General features: G+C 43.1%; 1 protein-coding gene across 3 annotated transcripts in view; it reads right to left on the minus strand.

Moving 5' to 3' along the window:
• Window positions 1-21,730, minus strand: part of MYRF (myelin regulatory factor) — a 462,812-nt gene that overhangs the window by 202,460 nt on the left and 238,622 nt on the right. The window lies entirely within an intron of this gene.

A 21,730-nucleotide genomic window follows, 5' to 3' on the forward strand; every position in this document is an offset into this window, starting at 1 on the left:
CATCACTATCCATAATAGTGTTTTTAGGCCTGCCTAAAAGTTAATGCATGTGGTGGGGACTGGGCAGAGAGCTCTCCAAGCTTTGTCCCTGTTCTCCATTTTCAAGTTTCCACAATTGTAGTCACTACTTCTCAGCAATCTTGCAAAGTCTCTGTGTGGCCAAGACTACTTGTGTCAGAAGACTTGTATGTGTCACAAAAAGGCTAGTGTGAGGTTCTAAAACAGTTCTCAGTAAGTGAAAGGGTTAGCGTTGCCTCAAAGAACAAGGTCAGATTCACCACAGAATCTGGCTGTCTGATTCAGGTATAAGAGGGAACACTAACCAGAGAAGGTTTCCTCAGCGTCAGCATGGTAATAACAAGAGGTCTAAGCTTCTTTACGAAGATCACTGGCAGGCACAATTTAATTTGAATTCAGTGACAAGCATAGAGAAATGTTAGGTATTGTCTAGACCATCACACTTTAAAAAACAAATGAAAAATGATTAAAATCGAAAAAAGGTGGCTCAAAGACAAACTTCATTAGACTATTTAAAAAACACTGTACTCCTGTCATAAACTTGTAATTCTATGAATAATGAATAGCAGCGCATGGGTGTTTCAATACGTTGAAAATCTCTGGAAATATCAATGAAAAGATTACACGAGGTTGACCAGGACTAACTGCAAAATCAGACTAGATAGTGTTCCTCCGGTGAATCAAAGGAGCAGGTGTTGCCCATGAAGAAATCCGTTTTCTGACTTAGTGCCAAGAAAACAGAAAAGGCTGGATAACTGTGTCAAGTAGTCAACCATGACTGATTCTGCAGTGCTCAAACTGGCCAGGTCTGCTGAGTGGTTCTGCAGGAACAAATGCATGTTTATAGTTAGACACAGGGCCAGTTTTATTTCTGAAATCAATTCACAAATTATTTTTTGTTTCTATTTATTATAAAATGTTTTGGATTTCATTCTTCCCTACTTGAGTTTTACAAACAGGCGAGTTTGACATATCTCTGCAAATCGCTTGCTCTAATGAAACTCATATTGCACAGCTGAGATGGGGGCATCACAAAAATCAATGAACTGTGGGGCACGAACCAGTAAGAAAAATGTATACTGCATTAAACAGACTGGAACATTTGATTTTTGATAGTTTTTTTGTTCCTAACAATATAAATGCCAATAAAAGGTTTTGTAAAAAAACAACCAATGAAATGAGCCTTCTTCCAACATTTTCAACGCTTCAAATATGCAAACAGATGTTAGCTCTTGTGGCGTCCAAGAGTAAATACGATAAAGCCATCTCTTTTCAGGAAAATGACTACTGCAGCTAGGAGACACTTTTGTACAATGGAGGCCCATTTCTATTCCAGGAAAGCTGGCACAACTAGCAGGCACACACAAATTCCAATTCTCTTACGTAGCCACTCAATAGTTTGCCTGGCTTTAAATGGAGGAGATAAGTGACTTCGTACAGTCTTTTGAGCATCCCTGTTAGAGATGTTCATGTCCGTCTAAGCCAAGAAATATTTATGGGGCAAGTTACAACTTTGGTCGTGTGGGTGCGGGGCCGCCACGTCTCAGCCCCGCTTCCACACCGCCAAAGTCATGTGAGCACCGACAACCAGTGGTGGGCTCACCGCCATGAAAACTGTGGCGAGGGGAAACTCAAGCATATTATGTGCTCAAAACCACTGCAACACTGCCAGGGACCGGTGCAGCAGTGCCGGCTCTGCCACCCTGACTACGAAGGTCCATCGGACCACAATAGTCATAATCAGGCCCTATGTAGGGAAGTGAACTAAAAAAGGAATGCTCATGTGATACAGGCGTCCTCGCTCTTACTCCTACCTGCCACTTCAAGGGAATACATGAATATGAATTCATATTTTATTTATAAAGTGCTTCTGCTGCCCAAGAACCTGGGCTTTCAGGCACTAACAGTAACACCAGTGAGAGCTAAGTAGCAAAAAGGCAGGCGTTCAGCATTTTGCAAAAGAGTAATATGGAGAAAGCTGGTTTCCGTTCTAGGGCAGCTCATTCTAGTACTTTGCTCCAAGAGTAATGGGTGTATCTGAGAGATGTCAGGCACATCTCATCACACCAAAGGCCCTATAATAAATAAAGCCCAGGAATACATATCCAGCAAACTAGTTTGTCCAGGAGAGCTCCACCTCAGATGTGTTCCACCTCAAGGGCAAAGGCCCTCCTGCCTTAAGGTTGGCTCTTATTGACTTCCTAGTAAGGGACTGCACGTTTCTAAGGGCCGGCTCTGAATCTGAATTCGAATTAAAATAAAGATGCTTTTGCCAGACAGAGACAGAGAGAGAAACGTTGGCGGATTGGCCAACACACCACTCGACTCCTCTTCTGACTTACTCAACAAACCAAACTGTTATCCCAAACCAGACTCATAAATGGAGGAAAAAAGTCATGCACATGGTCAGTAAATAATTACCCTTCTGAATCTCAAATATAAGCATGCACATTCATACAAATACCTATACTAGAAGAGTGGTACTTAAGTCTTCATTCTCATCCTCAAGTGGCCAATGACAACTAAAGGATATCATGTTATATCTTACTCTTTACCTCTACCAGAGTGCATGCTAAATATCGAAGTCAGACTATCGAAGGTACTAAATATCGAGGACAAAATATCCGAAAAAAATATTGACAGGTACGTCTAGAATTTCTATTCCTAACTCCACATATATACACCTATGCAGAATATACATCCTCAGGTTATGCAGATGTGGAGCTAGGGATAGTAAATCTACACTTTCCTATATGCACTTACCTTTTGATATCTTGTCTATCGACATTCTTGTATGTCAATATTCTTTATGTCGTTATTCAGTTGTAGAATCTAATCAGCCACCACCTCTTATCTGTAGCATCTCACACCGCCTGTCGCCATAGTAAGTAGACCTTTGCAGGAGCTGAAGGCATTCTTTACTTTGCCAATAGACTAAATGGCCTCATCTGCTCAAAAAGCACATTGCTGCACACAGCAAATGTTGCCCCAGGGCCTGACAGGGAGCAGTGGGCAGAGTTAGAGAAGAGATTAGTCTTCTCTCCTCTCTAAACTGGGTCACAGATTCTACTGCTTGCAAATGTTAGCCAAACTCCCTTAGTTTACTTGAAATGTTATAGCAAGACCAGAGGCTAGCACTAAGCATAATCTCTTTATAGTCACTCCTGCAGCTCTTTAGAAAACATTACACCCCCAAAAATAAAAACAAGTCTAGAATGAGAGTGTCTACTAAAAGCCATAAAACCTCTTTGCTATTATTATAGCCATATTACCCCTCTTTTATGTGCTGCTTCTCAGATATGCACTATTTTTACTTCCTTTCCTTATGTTGGTATTCGATTCAGTAACTTAAAAGGTCTATGCTAAGAAATGTGTTGAGGCTTACTTAAATATATTTTCTGTAAGTAAAAGACTTTGGATTAAGGTTCATGAGAGCATGGTATCAGGAAGTTCAGGCATACATTTTCCAATTTATAGGAGAGGATTAGGTATCAGAGGGGTTGGTAGTTGATGAAAAAAGAGTTTAGAAAATAGAGGTCAAATGTAATGATTATTTGGTATGTTGTAGGCAGGGATGGTACTTTGAAGCCATTTAAGGTCTCCCAATAGTGTGCATATATTTAGCTCCTGCTGCCAAATTCTGGGACAGAAATGCCATTGCTGCCATGGTTTCAGATTGCTATGTATGACATTTTTATAATTTCAGTGTAATTATGAGTGACATTTCAACAACTATGAGTGACACTTTCTCGCAAGCAAAATCAAGCAATGAAGACAAGGGAAACATGTACACCGGTGTGTGAATTGCACAGTGGCTAGTCGCACAGCATCCCCCGACCCATAACAACTCAACTCGAGTTACACTAGAGCGCACTAACACTGCTGAAAACTGAGAAGTGACAGGCTGCGTGACTGCACAGTTCTCACTACAGGAGCAGGCAGCCCAAAATGAAGTAAATTGCATTTATTATAGCAGCCATAGCAATTTAGCGACTAGATACACCGTGCTCTTACTTCTTTTGGAAGGGAAGCTGGTGCCACGGCATCCTGCAGGCCCCGTGGCCGCTGCTGCACTACTTGTGCAGCGGACCGACTAACTCTCAGCTGCTCACAGACACACACACTGTCTCAGCCGCCGGCGCTGGGGTCGGGTCCGTTCGTGGGATACCGCAGGCCTGCGAGCAGCGGAGAGCACTGGCTGCCAATGCCATACTCATGATTGCCACAGTGTGTGTCAGCAAGTGGTTCACAACGAACCGGTGGAGTTGGATCCATCGCTGGAACATACAGCCAAGCTGCGCTGTCATTTGCCCAGCAATTGCACTGTGCAGCAGCAGCCAAAACTCTATGAAAATCACCGCGGCCCACCCTCTTGCGCCACAGGAGGCAGCAGGAGTGGACGACCCGCCTAGTCGTGTGTCTCACAAGCAACTCACAAACTACAATAGGGCACTGACTCTGGCCGTCCTGACGTGATTGCTAATGCCGCATCAATGTTGTTACATTGTCGCACTGTGCAAGCTGAGCTGAGCCAGAGCCCCCAAGCCTGCCAGGAGCATCCCGCTGTCACTGCAGTTTGTATAGTGCGTAATTATAGTAGCGCTCCGGCTGACAAATTAGGAGGCGCTATTATAATGTGTGACATTGCATTTTACTATGGTGATGCAGACCACCACACTGAAATGCGTTAGTCTAATGCCTAATGCATGGTACTTGGCAGGTCTAGCATGCATGTTCAGCAGTGCTGGTCAAGGCCCGACCACGTGACAATTTGCACTAGATCAAGGCTCCGTTGTGTGTACGTTAGCACAAGGTCAGGCTGTTCCACTGAGTGGATCTCCTTTTTGATAACTTTGTGAAACAATTAAACAGGAGACATGTTGGCACCTATACGGCATGTCTGTGGTTAATGGCAAGAGAGTTGAGCAGCAGTGCTTATGTTAACTCAACTTGAGTAAGGGCCTGATTTAGATCTTGGCGGACGGGTTACTCCGTTCCAACGGTGACGGATGTCAGGATGCCAACATTTATATTCCATTAGATTCTATGGGATTTATATTTCAGCAGACGGGATATCCGTCACCTTTGTGACGAAGTATCCCATTCACCAAGATATAAATCATGCCCAACTAATCACGGCCAAGCGACTGCTCACCAAGCGGTGGAAGGCCGACACAACCCCGCACATCCGACACTGGAGCCTGTCGTTGGTAAACTGGGCATGAGCGGAAAGCGCTGTCCTGCGACGAGAAGAAACGGCGGGCCTTAGGAAATTTTCGATTGCGCAACACTGGGACGACATCCTCCAATCCTTCCAGCAGAAATGTGTGGAACAGGGGATCACGTGATGGGGTATGTGCTACCCCCCTTTCCCCTCCCTGTAGTGGACACTACGAGGCACATTCACACCCAACAGACTCCCCCTGCTCATCTGATTTTCCTTCTTCTCCCCCCCCAGTCCCCACGCATCATTACACCATCGTATATACTGCGCTGATCGCTGCCTACATGACTCCCATGTCTTGGTCAATACGTGCTGCATATCCTGCTGTTCCGCAACGGCGGATATATTGCCCCTCCCGCGCCTACGTCCCCGCACATTCCACTATAGCCGGGGGTCCTACCACCGGCTACCTCATGGACGGTACGGTATTATCGCACCTGACATGCCCTTAAGGTGGTAATCCTCCCTAATGTGCTTGACATACAGGCGAACCGCCCACTATGCTCCCCTGCCTACCCACCCACTGGACCGCTACTGATACATTGGCACCGCACCTCCCTCCCTTAACACATGGCTATCTCTAACCCTACTCCCCCTCCCTTTCACTTGTATTTCCCGTGTTACTGTTCTAAAGTTTGTAGACCTACTGGTCCCACTTCTCTATGGATCAAACCCTTCAACATTGACTATTGTACACACTACACCATGGGGCCATGGAGGACAACAGCCATGGCCGAGGTGATCCTACCTGAAAGCCAATATAAACATCGAACACTCCCATCAGGTTAGATAAGCTGTGCAGATACTCGCTCACCGACACACTTGAGATGCTGAGCAACCTCATCCTCCATTGGTGCTGCCCCCACGCCCTCTTGGAGGGCGAACTAATCTGACACTCTTCCTTACGACCCACATGTGTTACAGCGGGCCACGACTTACCGGAAGACGTTGACAAGCGCCAGCATAGCTCTGTAACTACAAATTCGCATACGAAAAAGGAGAAACCCTACAGACCTATACTTTTGCATTGCCGAATGTTTGTACGATTGTGCAGTATTGAATCAGATTGTTCTACGCCGCCGAACCTCAGGGTTGTCGGCCTTGAGGCTGTGTTCATCCAATGCACGAGATGTAGTTTAAAACATACGCGGCTGGCCCAGGTGGGTTGTAAGCCGAATGCTGTGTAACTTACCTATCGAATAATAAAGGTCTTAAAATATTTTTTTTTTTAAAGAAAAAAAAAAGATATAAATCATGCCCTAAAAAAACTGCCTGGAGAGAGAGGCAAAAGCAAGGTGTCCTCACCTTTATTCATGGAGAGTAGGTGCATCCTTTAGAAGAAGAGTTTGCATCCATGACTGATGATAAAGGATTTAGTACAGAGTTTGATGAATATTTGTTAGACCTGTAAAGAGACGGCTATAGTAGAGAGGAATTTAAAGATGAATTTAAAGGATCCAACTGGAAAATATATTTTTAGTCTCACCACGGATTATACAGCTGCATAGCACTGAATCATCAGAAATGGACCACGTAGCGGATAACATAAAGACGTGAATCGTGAATTAGTGTAGCTTTAGAAATGGAGGTCACAGAAGTAATTAAAACTGAGCGTATAAGACCAGTAATTGAAGGGAAGGTTTGTACATCACCAAATTTAGATCCAGGGTAAATTATTTTTTTATTTAGATTATGCAGCGATCCAAGAAAGAGACCATAGTGTTATTAAAACAGTGACAGAATAAATTACTCATTCGTTTAGCCCCAGTGGCACAAATTTTTTATACGGTTCAGGAAGGAAATCTAAAGTAGTAGAACCTGATGTGTACTCATTAAAAGGATGATACCAGAGGGCAAGTGCCATGCTGGGAGACATGTCCAACAAGTAGGTGAGCATCAGAGCAAGGAGCTCTCTTTTTGGGAAAGCTTAGTAAAAGGTATTGGAAAGTATTTTTAAGTTTGCAACACTTGACAAAGTGCAGAGCTCCAGTAAGCATGTATAGGACAGATGTTTTTTGGACGGGTCTGAACGAGACAACCTTCTGGCCAGGGATATCAGAGGTCCTAACAACAGTCATGGCAGAGGATCATAGTGGAAGACACAGCAAGACAAAAGGCAATGGAGGAAGAGGGCAGTTTCCAAGAAGAACGCCAGGCGAGTGTGGGGATTGGTAATGGCTCCACCCAACTAACAGTGGGGGTAAAGTGAAGATTTTCTATGAAAACTGGAAAATAATTACAAAGGATCCATGAACTGTGGATATTGTAAAAGGGTTCACAGTGAATTTGTAGAAGAACCCTTTCAAACAGGACAACACCTTGTTTAAAATTTATATATTGAATTTGGGAAAACTGGTGATGAGAGGTAAAGTTTTGGCTTTTCAGTTGAATGCAGACTTGGCATTTCTAAAGTTGTCAGGAAGGAAGATGAAGTTAATAAGGATGGGGATTTGTCATGCTCTGAACAAAGGACTTTGAAGGTGTATTTTTAAAGAGCTATCTACGGTATGGCGAAAAAAATTCCCTTTCAGAGGATACCAAAGAGAAATTATGATGTTGGGTGGAGAAACTCAAGGCCTGGAAATGTTCTGATGTTGGCTAGAGAACTTCGAGGCCTGGAGCAGTATATTGAAAGTGGACTTATTTGAGGGGAGGCTGCGATTCCAAAAAGTGTATTACACTTGGAGGGCGGATCTGGGGACATTGGTATCGGATGTGTTTCAGTAAGACTGGAAGGTAGTGAAGGTTTATTTACACTATTCCACCATTTATGATGATAGAGAGAGACCTGTTGAAGGTGAGAAGGCAGAGATGTCAGGTAGTACTGATAACACCATTTTTGGTGTCTCAAGCTTGGTTGCTAGTGATGGAATTAATCATCGAGAAGCCTCTGTTAAAAGTGAGCATTGAAAGGGCTTTTTTTTAGGATAGAAAGGAGAACAGCATTTAGTAATGTTGGGGGTCTCCAAGCTATTTGTAAAGAGGATAACGGAATATCAGAAGGATCTGAAGGTTTTTCAAGCAAGGCTGTGGAGTTATTCAGTGAAGCATGGGGTCCAGGAACTAATAACATACAGGGACATTTTTAACATCTGGGCATTTCGGAGATTAGAAAGTAGTCTGGATCTCGTGAGGGATCATGTAGTTATGGCAGCACATGTTTTGACAGAATTGTTTGAGAAGGGCCTAAGTTATCGGCTGTGAATTGTTACAGATTTGCAATTTTATCAGGTCATTCTATTAATGATGACAGAGCAACAGTCAGATATGATTTGCTTTGTAGAGTTTTGAAAGATATTCAGATTAAGAGACCTCCCATAGTAGATATGAATCCATGTGGGATATTAGTTTGATTTTTAAACTGTTTAAGTCTTGACCTGGAATATATATTTAGGTTAAGAGAGTTACATTTAAAACTAGCCACCTTGCTTTGTTTGGCTTCTATGAGAAGTGTGCCTGATGTCAATGTGTTAAAGGTAACACATCTTTTTATCCAGAAGGTGTTTATTTTGAGTACTCTAAAGGAACTAAAAGGTTTGAGGAATGTCCTAAATGTGGATACGAAACATCATAGATGAGTCGCAAGAGGAGGTATTCTTCAACAGACTAATCGGAAGCAAAAGCAAAAACAAGAGTTTAAGTATCCAAAAGAGTTGGAATGTTGGAGTAGAGGGGGTTATAGGGGCATTCTAATGCCAGGGTTGCAGTTATTATTGGTATGTAATGTTTTGTAAAGGGCTGCAGGAGTGGCATAGTAAAATGTTGATGCATAATGCTAACTTCTGTGTTTTTAACAAAATCTATCTTCTCTCTTTTGACTGGAGTCTCATCATTTCAATAGTAGCTATGGACCACCAGGTAAAGATTACTGAGATGAAGTGTTATGAAGCTTAATTTCAGATAGAATTTGAAACAAACAATTCATATTCAATATAGTGGAAATACATTTAAAAAAACTGTACCCTCCTAAGGTCATCATACTTAATAAAAATCACTGTCCACCAAAAGACATTTCTTTGAAAACGAGTATGGATTTAATGGACATGAAAATGTAACTGTTAAATGGACACTCAACAGTGAAAACTAGACATACTTGGTACTTCTGGTTGCTGAGGTACAAACCCGTATAGTTTTTGCTTACCATATTGCTAACATAATAAAATGGCATCCAAGCCATTGTATAATTTTCTAGGCCACTTTTAGTTCTTTGTTGTCAACTGCGCAACCCTTCTGGCACACCCATATATTCAAGAATGACAACTAGATTTATCATCAAGCACAGAACTGGTTTAGTTTGGTTTTAGCAAGCTGAATCCAGACACCATGTCGCCCAGGTGTTGCATCATATTTTGTTCATGCTCTTAACAATAACTACTCTGTGAAAGTTGAATTGTGTTTTTTTTTTTTTGCAGAGTTTTATATAGCGCGAACTAGACCCGAACTGAATCAGGTATCAGAGCGCTTTACATAGCACCAGTTACGTTACATGAGGACACGCATTCATTTTTAGGAACGGGAGATTAAGTGATTTGCCCAGAATCACAGGAGGTTTTTGGCGTCGTTACCGATACTCGAACCCTGATCCCCAGCTCCGAGGTCCAGCTCCCTAGCCGTGTTATGTAATGGCTTTCCCATCAAACACCTGCCCGGTGGCACTGTGAAAGTAGATTTACCTCGCAAATTGCCTTGATGCTTATATGGTTACTAAGAAAATAATGGCAATACTCATGTATGCCTTAAAGTGACAGTTACACGATACTAACCATTTGCAATTTAGTATTTGGAATAGTTTTAGGACCACTAAAGCCTTATATTCGTTGCACATTTATATGTATTTCAAATAAACTATAGTTCTGTTCCAAGTTGTACCCTGCATATTTCTGCTGAACCATGCTAGCAAAGTATATCCTCGTTCTGAAGTTGCCATAAGGAACCAAAGATTTTACAAAGTAGCAGACTCAGCTCTACTTAGAGGTAACTAGGGCCTTCCCAAATTCCTTCCCATGAGAAGGCCCTGGCGCCTGTTCATTAGTAGCTTTCTGCAAGTTTCTCTTATGTCACATGTGCTCACTTACGTTCACAAGTATTGAGAACATTTTAATAAATGTAAACGAAAAATACATAGATTTTAGAATTACATGCTGCTACTGATCAAGGGGAAAGCTCTGGTCCATTGAAAAGGCAATTGCCTTCCCTACTTTATTAATGAACGCTGGTAATTTTGCATTAAACATATGTTAGACTTCTATGCACTTTCCCAAGTGTTGTGATTTCCCTTAAAGCATCAAAACCACTGGCATTAGCATCAACTGTCACCATGCACTTAACTCCCAAGCAGCAGATATTGTGTATGAAGGTACAGAGCTCAACGTGACAAGTACTATCTTCAATAAGCAGCAATAGGGGTTCTATAACAGTCAGGTCTACCCCCCCCCCACTCAATGATTCAAAACACTATATGAGCCAACCCTATTTCATGAACAGATTCCCTTGTATTTCAATGTGGATAATAGCCCCCACAATTGTGTGTGTTATGTTGGCAGTTTATACATATACTGTCCCCCACCACGAATACCTGTTCAGTTTGAAGTTCTGTTCCCTCCTGGTGCACCCTAACATCTAGTGCAATACATGAAGTAAAGAAAAACAGAAAAAAACAGCAGGAAAAAATGTGTGAAAAGATATGGAGTGCCTCATGGAAGTAACACCATGGGAGTCCACTGGTAGGTTCTCACCAGTGGGCTCCGGTTCTCATCATTAGCGCTACCATATCAAATCAAAAACAAATAAAAATAATGTAAGTATAGTGAAAGAAATGATGCACCAGTGGTGAAGATACTGATGCGGTGAGCTCTAGGATGTATCTCCCTAGTGCATGTAAGAACTGCCCCAAAATAAGGTGGACCTTGAAGCTTTAGACCACGTTATTTAGAATTAAAAACGAGCTTGCTCGTTGGGGCTGTCCATAGGAAGGAAGCTGGTGGGGCTGGCGCTGGCTTGCCTAGAAATACCTTCTTTTTTCTTCTTGAAAGTGCTTGTGGGATCTCTTGGTTACTCTCTTAGTTGTTAGTTTCTTAGTTACTTAGTTGCATTGCTGTACCAAGAGTCACTGGGGTTCAAGACTGTCCTCGTCGCCAAAAATATGTTGTATCCTTAGTGGAAAGATACCAGGAGCCAAGATGAATGTTCAAGACTAGTTTATTCAGTCTTCAGATCAGGTTACATCTTAGTTGACTCCAGCCAGCCTAGTGTGGTACGAGCCCCACCAGGAGCAGCCTCCCTAGCTGCTCAGCCCATCTCCAACTGCCACATTCACCCCACTCAGTCACCCAGGCATTCCACGCATCACAGGCACACCAACATTCTAACACCAAGACACACTCTGGCTGAGCAGCTAGAGGCAGCAGGGCTAGGAAACATGTTATATATTTATGTAGGATATAACATTTACCTACACTGGCTTTACCTTTTTATTCTATGCCGTGAGGTTGCTCACATTAAAAGACACTCTGTTGCCTTCTATCTCCGTAGAGGGCCAATATGTTTCACTGCCGTGAAATATATTTAGGCAATTTCGTCAGGGCGAGGGTCAGTATTCACTACACTGCATTCATTTCATGTATAAATAACCTAGGGAACAGAATTAAAAAACAACAGACAACATATCGTAAGTACAACCTCATGGGGCATGCAATCCCTTGCCATTACCCGTTCACCACATAGACCGTCCTGACATATTTATCTACTGCTTAAATGCCTGACTGTAGCATACCGGTGACCCCCTTCTTTGTCACTCTTGCGGTACAATCCCAATGCTGCTTTCTGTCAGCCTGCAAAAAAAGTAGGCATGTTGCCCTAATAATAGTATCCTCCCGGTGGATTTTATCCCCGTTTTTTTAGAGATGGTCAACCCGTCGTATGAAGATTTACGCGGTTTCCATTGCAAATTAGGTCATGGGATAAGACACGAGTGCCGGCGTTCTCATTTTTTATACATATTTCTCACCCGAGCATGTTTAAAAACCGGCAGGGAAAACAAGAGGCCATCATGGAGTTTGAACAAGTTCACGGACTATCCTCATGGGAATCCCCGCCCCTTTCTCCTTACCGGATTCACAAGCGCGCTATGTCTTAACTCGTCCGCTCGACATAATGAAGATCTCATGCCTTTTAAAGACCATCCTTTCCGCGGTGAGATCAGGGCGGCTTCTGACCTCTCGTGGTAACTTCTCACCCGTGGTTTCCGACTAGTCCACACCCTAGTATTGACATTGCACTATGGGCGCCATCTTGAAACCCCTTCACTCTCTTTTATTGTGTAAAGTAATAAATTGGTTTGTAATGAACTTCCCAGGACGCTAGGCAGTCACCATATGTCCTTTGCTGGTCACAACTTGAATTGGTTCAGCATTAAAAGAAGCATCAGACTTTCATTTTCTATGCTGATGAACAAACACTTGATCTCCTCTAGTGAACATAACGTCTTTTGCATGTCAATACTTGTCTGCATAGGCCTTCATTTTCTTTTTACAATCCAAGTCTTTCTTGCAGATTTCTTCCTCAGTATTTGATCTTCTGTTGGTGCATTGAGGTGACTAGGTCATCATGGCTATCCTGGACATCAAGTTTGTAGGACCTGTGGTCAAGTGAGGGGTTGAATGGAAAGCTCAAAGAGTCGAATTTAAGACAGTTTTATGGTCGAGCTTTTCTAGTACAGCACGCTGGACAGCTTTCTTAGGAGTAGTCATTAAATATTTGACAAGGTCATTGGACTGTGGCCAAAGAGGTGTGCTCTTCTGATGCTTTACATTAAGATGACTGAGAAAATCTCTCAATTCTTGACTGTTGAAAGGTGGGCCGTAGTCAGACTTTAAGATCAAAGGAACACCACATATCATGAAGATGCCGTCTAATCTCTTGATGACTCTTTCTTGAGTGATAGATGACAGATTTTCTATCAATGGAAAATGGGAATATTCATATCTGATCACCATCAGGTGATGTCCTTTGTCAAGAGGAACAAAGAAGTCAACAAAAATTCTTTCCCATGCATGAGTTGGCAACTGTGACATGTTTGAGGTGTTTTTGATGACAGACAGTTGCATTGATGACAGGCCTTCAATTCTCTTTCAACTCTCTTGTCGAGATGTGGAAACCAGACTCAGTCTCGGAAAGCGCTATTGGTAGCAATACTTCCACAAAGTCCTTCAAGGGCCACTTTACTTATCTGTTGTCAGAGACTCTACGGAATGACAGTTCTCAAACCTCTTAAAATAATACCTTTCAGAGTAACGGACAGTTCATCTTTGACATTTTAAACTTCTGGTATTCACTGTCACTGGTAAGAGGTCGAGCGTGCTGGTACCAAGACTGATGTGTCATAATGTCTTTCAGTTTTAGCATGTCACTATCTTGACTCATTACAGTGACCATTCGTTTCATCGAAATGACAGCTGGGGTGCATGATTTCAACGATGAAATTCTTGTATATTTCAACTGTCTTAGTAGGGGTGACATATTTCCTGGATTTACGACCAAGACCCGTGCAAGTGCCCACCAAATTTTTGGTTGATTTAGCATCTTTTGCTTTGAAAAAAACCTATTTTTGTTTTGCGAAAGACTTCTATCTCCAAGTGAAAGGAGTAGCAATGGGGTGCCCATTTGCCCTGGAACTGGCGGTATTATTTATGTCTTTGTATGAAGACACGTATGTCCACAATAACAACCCATTCGGAAAACACATCAGAACGTGGCTACGTTTTATAGATGATGTCTTCATGGTGTGGACAGGCGGAGAAGAAAATCTTAAACTTTTTCACAAATGGTTAAATGCGAGAACACCGGACATACAGTTCAGCATAGCCCACTCGGAGAACAAGATATCATTTTTGGATGTAGAAGTTTTCTCATCTGCAGGCAAATTAGCTACATCATTGTTTGTCAAACCAACGGACCGCAATAAAGCTCTCCTGTTCTCTAGCAATCATCCGAGGAGCCTAAAAGAAAATCTGCCTTCCGGCCAATTTTTGCGTGTACGTAGAAATTGTACATCCAATGAAGACTACAAGTTCCACGCTAATAATTTGATGTCTAAATTGTGCGATTGTGGTTATCCAAGACAATTGGTGCGAAATTGTATGAAACGGGCGAGATGGACCGCAAGAGAAACCTTACTAGAGCGACGAAATAAATCCCAGTTAAAGCGCCTAGTATGTGTAACAACGTACTGTCCTAATGCCAACAAACTAGACTTGAGCCACTCAAGCAAGATGGCCGCGGAACAGGAGCTCTAGGAAAGAGCTCCGGGATTAGGGATCACCAAATTTGGTATTAATCCCCGAAAAATCCCCGAAAAATCCCTGCAAAAAACCCTATCTGCGACCTGGAACGGAGCGGACATAGAGCGTGCACTTTGCAGAGCGGGAGAAGGAAGGAAAGCGACGGGATCCGACTTGCAGACAACCAGCCCTCCATGACTGCAGGACTGCAGGACGGAGGTTTGTGGCGGACGGGAACTGGACGCGAAGAGTCCACAGCCAGCAGCGGACTCGAGAGAGACAACAGCAGCGCCAGCGGTGCAGCGCTGGACACAGTGAGCTGCGCTGGTCTGCCTCGCTACAGGAGAGGCGAGTAGCTGTCCGGGAGCTTCGGGAGGACTACGGGTGTGATCTTCACACGGCAGACGGGGAGAGCAGATCGAGGCATGAGAGCGAGCCTGCGTGGATAAAGGTAGGGGCACCATAACCCCTCCGAGTGTCCCCCCCGCTCCCCCTCCTCTGGATCATCCGAGGACCGGTGGCGGGAGACAGGAAAAGTCGGAGCTGATCCGTCCCGCCTGATCTAGCAATGGCGGCGAGAACGGACAAGGGAAGTGTATACTGACTGCAACCTCGGAATGGTAGTGGAGGACTGGACGCTCCCAGCCACTAGCATGCAGCACATGACTAGATGACATAAATAGAAAAGACTCACCAGTTGCACAAACGGAGGAAATAAGGTCCGGCTTGCCTGACCTTAAAATGGCGGCCGTTTCTGACATCGTCAGGCATGAAACAAAAAATGCACCAAAATAAACACAGCAGGCAGAAGAGGAGAAAGTGAAAAGGGACTTTTATCGCAGCAACTACAAAGAAAGGCAATTGAGAGTGGACTACAAGTAAGGGAAAGAGAGAAAAGACTTCAGCTCTCACTGTGAAAGAGAGAAGAGACTTCTCAGCACTCACTCAGATAAAGTAACAAACGGCCATCTTGGAATGGGGAGCAACCCCACCAATAACTAAACATCCTCACACAAGATCCACATGCAAACAAGGAAAGATAAAGAGGAAAAGTGTGGTAATAAAGAAAAAGGGCTAAGATAGTAGCAGCTTATAAAGAGACATGAAAGAGAACAAGTAAAACAGTGGAAAGATTAATGAGATCATAGCAATAATTCAAAAAGATAACAAGGTGGTCTCTATGAAACCTGGAAGGACAGAAACTAGAAATCACTTAAAGATCTTCACGAACTAAAGAACAATTATGTCGGTCAGGTACACAGAACGTGAAGACATGAACGCACAAGTAATAACATACCCACCCAAGATTTCTAAGAACGCGGCAAAAAAGGTCAAACACAACTTACTGAAGAAACACCCAGAACAACTGTTCTTGGACCCCTCGTTTAACACAGATAGGGGCATTATCATAAACGACCTGATATTCTTCACTAGAAGAACGGCGACCTGGCGTAATGTCGTGACAAAAAGTCTAAATATTGAAAATATAACCAACATCCCACACGGCACAAAAATTAGGAGCAAACCTTCAGCATGGTGCAGAGCTGTCCTAAACATAACTATATACAAAAATGGAATTGTACTCATCCAAGCAGCAGACAGAGAGCTAGTAAAATTTGACAAAATATTCTCAACGTTAAAAATAGAAGCAGAAAACTTAAGATCCCAGACACCTCGAACACAACGAGTAGTCAATATAATCAAGAACACTTCTTCCAATACTGATGGAACACCAAACATAAACCTTCAAGATCCACCACAACCAACACGCCATGGAGAAAGACCTAATCATCAACAAAACTTGACTCCACCAGATATCACAAATGACTTAAACAACTCGGTCTCCAGAGTAGCCTACAAAACGGGCTGCCGGAACGATCTAATCACCAACACTGGAGATTTACCTGGAACTACGATGGCCATACCGGAGAAAGAGATTAAAAGGATAGGGTTAGCTCCTAACCCTCGAAATAAAGAGAAGAGCCAGGCACAAATGGAAATGCCGGTGCCGATACCACATGACGCCACAACACTTGAAGAGGGTGGCTCAGCGCCAAGTGAGATCTCCTATGAAGATAACCACAAAAAGAACAGGGCAGAGGATACCAACATTCCCCAATCTCCCGCGAATGCGAATCCGGAGTCCATTAGAGCTCTATCCACTAAAACACCCTCTACACCTAATATCATAGGAAGCAATGGAGACACCCCTAATAAAGTCAAGAATCATATCAAAAATAAGGATACAGCGACTAGACCGGTAGCAATGAGAAAAGACCTGTCACGGAGGAGGGAAAAATGTAGAACGAACACAGCCAGGTCTATTTCACATAATAAATTTGTCCGAACATTGAAAGAAGTCAATGAGCTCAAAAAACTAATAAGCAACCTAGCACAAGACTCGATGAATGTCGCAAAGACAATTGAGAAAATCTGGGAGATGATGATGAATACACACACGAAGGTCGCACAAATCCAGAATCTTGTACTCCGACCCAACAGACCAAACAGGACCAACCCCTTAACAAATAAAGAAGCCCTGGCCCTACTGCAATCTTATGAACAACCGGCTCAGGGAAAGGAGGAGTATATCGAAATTGTACCGATTGACTCGAATAGAACGTCCAGAAAGAATGACAGGAAAGCAATCCACCACAACTTACAACATATACAGGCACTACAATCGACACGGAAAATGAAAACCCCGTTAACTCACAGAAAGCCCTGAAATGCCTACTTCTTAATTGTCGCTCGGCAACTAAACATGCATCGGACATAGCCGCCCTCATCATCAACAATGAAATCGACTTGGCCGTCCTCACGGAAACATGGCTCAGTGAATCATCATCTCCTACCATTGATCTCCTAGTACCACCTCAATATAACATTGTCAGGCTAGACAGACCAAGGAAAGTGGGAGGAGGTATAGCGTGCATTCACCGGTCCGAGATTAAGGTCAACCAATTCCAATCTGACCCCACGGAATCCTGTGAATACCTTGGTCTTAACATAAGATCACTAAACAATCAAAGCTATAACCTGCATGCGTTCTACCACCCACCGGGAGAGAACACTAAGTTCACAGAGCAACTAATAGAGATTATAACTGCCAACTCGAACTCGGATGCCAACAACATATTCCTAGGTGACTTTAACCTCCACTGGGACGACGGCAACGACAAAATGGTGAACTCGATTAAAGACTTCCTCAATGAGCTAAACCTTACGCAAGCATGCACCCAACCCACTCACTCACAAGGAGCGACCCTCGACTGGATTATTTCAAGAAACAAAGAGACTTCAATCCTTGCTATAGACCCGTGCGATTGGTCGGACCATCACGCCATAACATTCACGATACCCACAATGAAAAAAGGTAAGACCGTGCAACCTCGCAAGTGCAAAAAACTAATTCGAGACACAAAAGAAGCCAATATTGAATTACTAGTGGAAAGATGTGAGAAAGACCTGAAGCCTCGTAACAACAGGCAGAATGACAATGTCAACGAGCTGACAGATCATTACATAACCTCGATCGGTAATATAGTCAACGACACCCTGCCTCAAAAACTGAAAAATGTCTCAGAAAAACCAAAAAACCCCTGGTTCAATGAATCATTGAACGAAGACAGGCGAAAACTGAGAATGGCTGAAAGGAAATGGAGACAACATCCCTCCTCCCCTGAGCTGAAAGACCTCAGAAAAACGAGAAAACAATATAACAAAAAGATAATCAACACCAAAAAAGAATTTATAAGGGCTGAACTTGACAATGCCGCAAACAGACCAAGAAAACTCTTCGAGATCTTAAAACAACAATCTAATAAACTAGCTAAAACCTCTCAAGAGAGCTCAAAAACTCCCATAAGCTGCGAGGAGTTCTCTTCATTTATCATGGAAAAAAAACAAACAACTAGAAGATGAGCTCACAAGTGCAGCAGCTAACCTCACGACACTTCCCTCACCTATAAATGAAGCCAAGGCGACAACTGAAGACCCGCATACAAAAAATCAGGCAAATTGGGACACATTTGAACTATACGACCAGGGAAAGATCGCCAAAACGCTAGCAGAACTCAGACCGAACAACCACTATCAGGACCCTCTACCGGCAAAGTGTGTAAGAGAAATCAGCCACACCCTAATTCCTATCTGGACTGAGATAATAAATGCTTCACTTGCACAAGGGTCCCTCCCTGACTGCCTAAAAACTGGGCAGGTAGTTCCCATCATCAAAAAACCGACAGCGGATGCATCAGACCCGAAGAACTATCGACCAGTGACCAACATCCCTCTACTTGCCAAACTTATTGAGAAATGCGTGCAGGGCCAACTGAGTCAGCACATCGCTAAGTTCTCATTACTAGATGACTGCCAATCAGGCTTCAGAACTGGGCATAGTACTGAAACGGCGATCCTGCATATTGTTGATGATGCCTTACAGGCCCTAGACCAAAATCATGCATGCCTACTGATCCTATTAGACCTATCATCAGCATTTGACACTGTAAATCACGAATTATTGATGACCAGGCTACGTGACAGGATGGGCTTATCTGGAAACGTACTGAATTGGTTTAACTCCTTCCTACAGAACAGGACACAACTATTCCTAGTCAACCAAGTTATCTCCTCCCCGTGCCCGAACACAATAGGGGTCCCACAAGGCTCAACGTTATCCCCAGATCTATTCAACTTGTATGTTGAACCTCTCACGGAGATTCTCCGTAAATCAAAGATCTCCTATCACATGTACGCAGACGACACGCAAATATATATGAAGATCGCCTGCCGAGATGACATTGACCTAATGAATGAAACATTAAAGCGAGCGTTACAATGGCTAACAGCTAATCATCTAAAACTTAATGCCGACAAAACAGAATTCCTACTAATATCACCTGGAAGGAGTCAACCAGAAGTAAAAGATTGGACTAAATTGGTAACTGCTCTGAACTGTACTCCGATTCTAATCAACTCAGCTAAATCTCTAGGAATCACATTAGACCAGAACCTTGACATGAAAGACCACATCAACACAATGGCCAAGAGCGCCCGTTTTCACCTGAATTATCTAAGAAAATTGAAACCCTTTATCTCAGAAGCAGATCTAAAATTGGCTATCCAATCTCTGGTGATCTCGAGAATTGAATATGGCTGCACCACGTTAGCTGGCCTACCAAAAACATCTACTGCACCACTGAAAGCCTGCCTCAACACCGCGGCAACACTCATCACGGGAACGAGGAAATTCGATCACATATCTCCCCATCTAAAGGCACTAAACTGGCTACCCTACGAAGCGAGAATTAAAATGAAGATGGCCTGTATTACCCACAAAGCGGTTCACTACAGCACGCCTAGATATCTAGCCAAGAAAATTAAGCTATCGGGAGGCAACAGACCAACGAGAAGCGCCAAGGAGCTGCTACTACGACCGGCCTTCTTCCGGAAGAAAAAGACCTATGACCGAGCATTCTCCGGAGCCGCCCCCAGAATCTGGAATTCACTCCCTCCTAACATCAGGGTGATTCAAAACACTGTAAAATTCAAACGGGAACTCAAGAACCACTTGATGAGTAAATACCCTACATAGAGACACATACCGACCATTAGTATGAACACTCTAGACAAATAAGATCGGACTCATCATCAATATTCTGAAGACCAATGTGACAATTACAATGACATGATCAAACAGAGGCTACACACCTTAAGGTCACCTCATATATATGTAAACTCTACACTATATCTCACAACCATAATGATATAATTCTCTACCCCACTTGGTTTATCTTTTTAATCCTTGCCTCAAGCTATACCTAGCCAACCCATATTGCTGATTATTCATGTAACTGCACTGATAATACTATGTAACCCTACCTCAGCCAAACCTGACGATATGACTACGACACAAGCCAAGCCTATGCACCTCATAAGGCTAATGTCACAGGCATTTGGAATATATATATATTTATTTAATCACCCTGATATCATATCGCCTACTACCTCATATATGTGTGTTATCATAATCTGCTACTATAATGTCAATCTGTAATTTGTAATCTTTTTATGTTTTTATGTTTCTATGTTTTTATGTTAAGCGCTCTGATACCCACGGGTCTTGTCCGCGCTATACAAAACTCTACAAATAAATAAATAAAAAATAAAATAAATAAACTAAAAAAGATCATTGGACAAAACTGGCACTTGGTAAAAAATCTAGATGAAAGTCTGAATCAGCCACCCCTTTTTGCATTTAAAAAGGAAAACAGTATCTCCAACTATGTGGTGAGAGCTGCAATCACGAGAGAAACACAACCCTCGTTACGACAAATGATGGGTTTAACCCCGATCGTAGGGCACCACAAATGTGGCACATGCCTATGTTGTGACACAACCACAGAAGGGGCTTTATTCCAACATAATGGCATATCGTGGAAACACGATACATTCAGTAACAAGTTCGTTGTCTATGGGACCCTTGCCCGTGCGGACTCCTATATAATGGGAAGACCAACCAAGAGATCCGCCAGAGAATTTCCCAACATAAATCAAGGATCAAAAATAAAGAGGAAACTGCGCCACTGGTCAATCACTGGAATAGACTGAAACATCAAATCAGTGATTTGAAATGGACCATTATTTCTAAGGTCGAAAAAGATCCACGTGGAGGAGATTGGGACTCCAAACTATCTAAAAGGGAGGCACTCCTCATTGTCAAATTCGACACGGCCGTAACAGGTCTTAATGAACTGTCTGAAATGTACAAATTATAGGTCATTCTGTTTTTTACTTTTTCACTTCCTCATAGTGCCATTACATGCGGATTTACCCCCTTTAATTTCTGTGTGTGTGCATTCTTCAACCTGGGGATATCATATAAAGCTTTATTCTTGCGGATAAGCAAAAAAGACAGGTTTCCACAATCATCTTTTGCACCTTTTCAACTCCCGGTGCCTTTATTACTAGGCATTTCATGCCCTTGCGAGCATCGGGTACACCTTCCTCACTTTGCTGTGAGAAAGAACCAGCCCCCTTTGGCGCCTCCCCTGTAGGGCGATCTCCGTTTAAACTTTGCGCGTTATATGTGGAAGACTCCGCATCTGACGGGCACGCATTGACTGCGCAGGCGCGAAGGATTAGTGCTTCTAGAACGCCGTACAGCTACTCCGTGAGACTCCACCAGCCCCGGTAAGCCCCGTTGTCT

The sequence above is a fragment of the Lissotriton helveticus genome, chromosome 3_1 (genome assembly GCF_964261635.1).
Source record: "Lissotriton helveticus chromosome 3_1, aLisHel1.1, whole genome shotgun sequence".
In the NCBI taxonomy this organism is placed as follows: domain Eukaryota; kingdom Metazoa; phylum Chordata; class Amphibia; order Caudata; family Salamandridae; genus Lissotriton; species Lissotriton helveticus.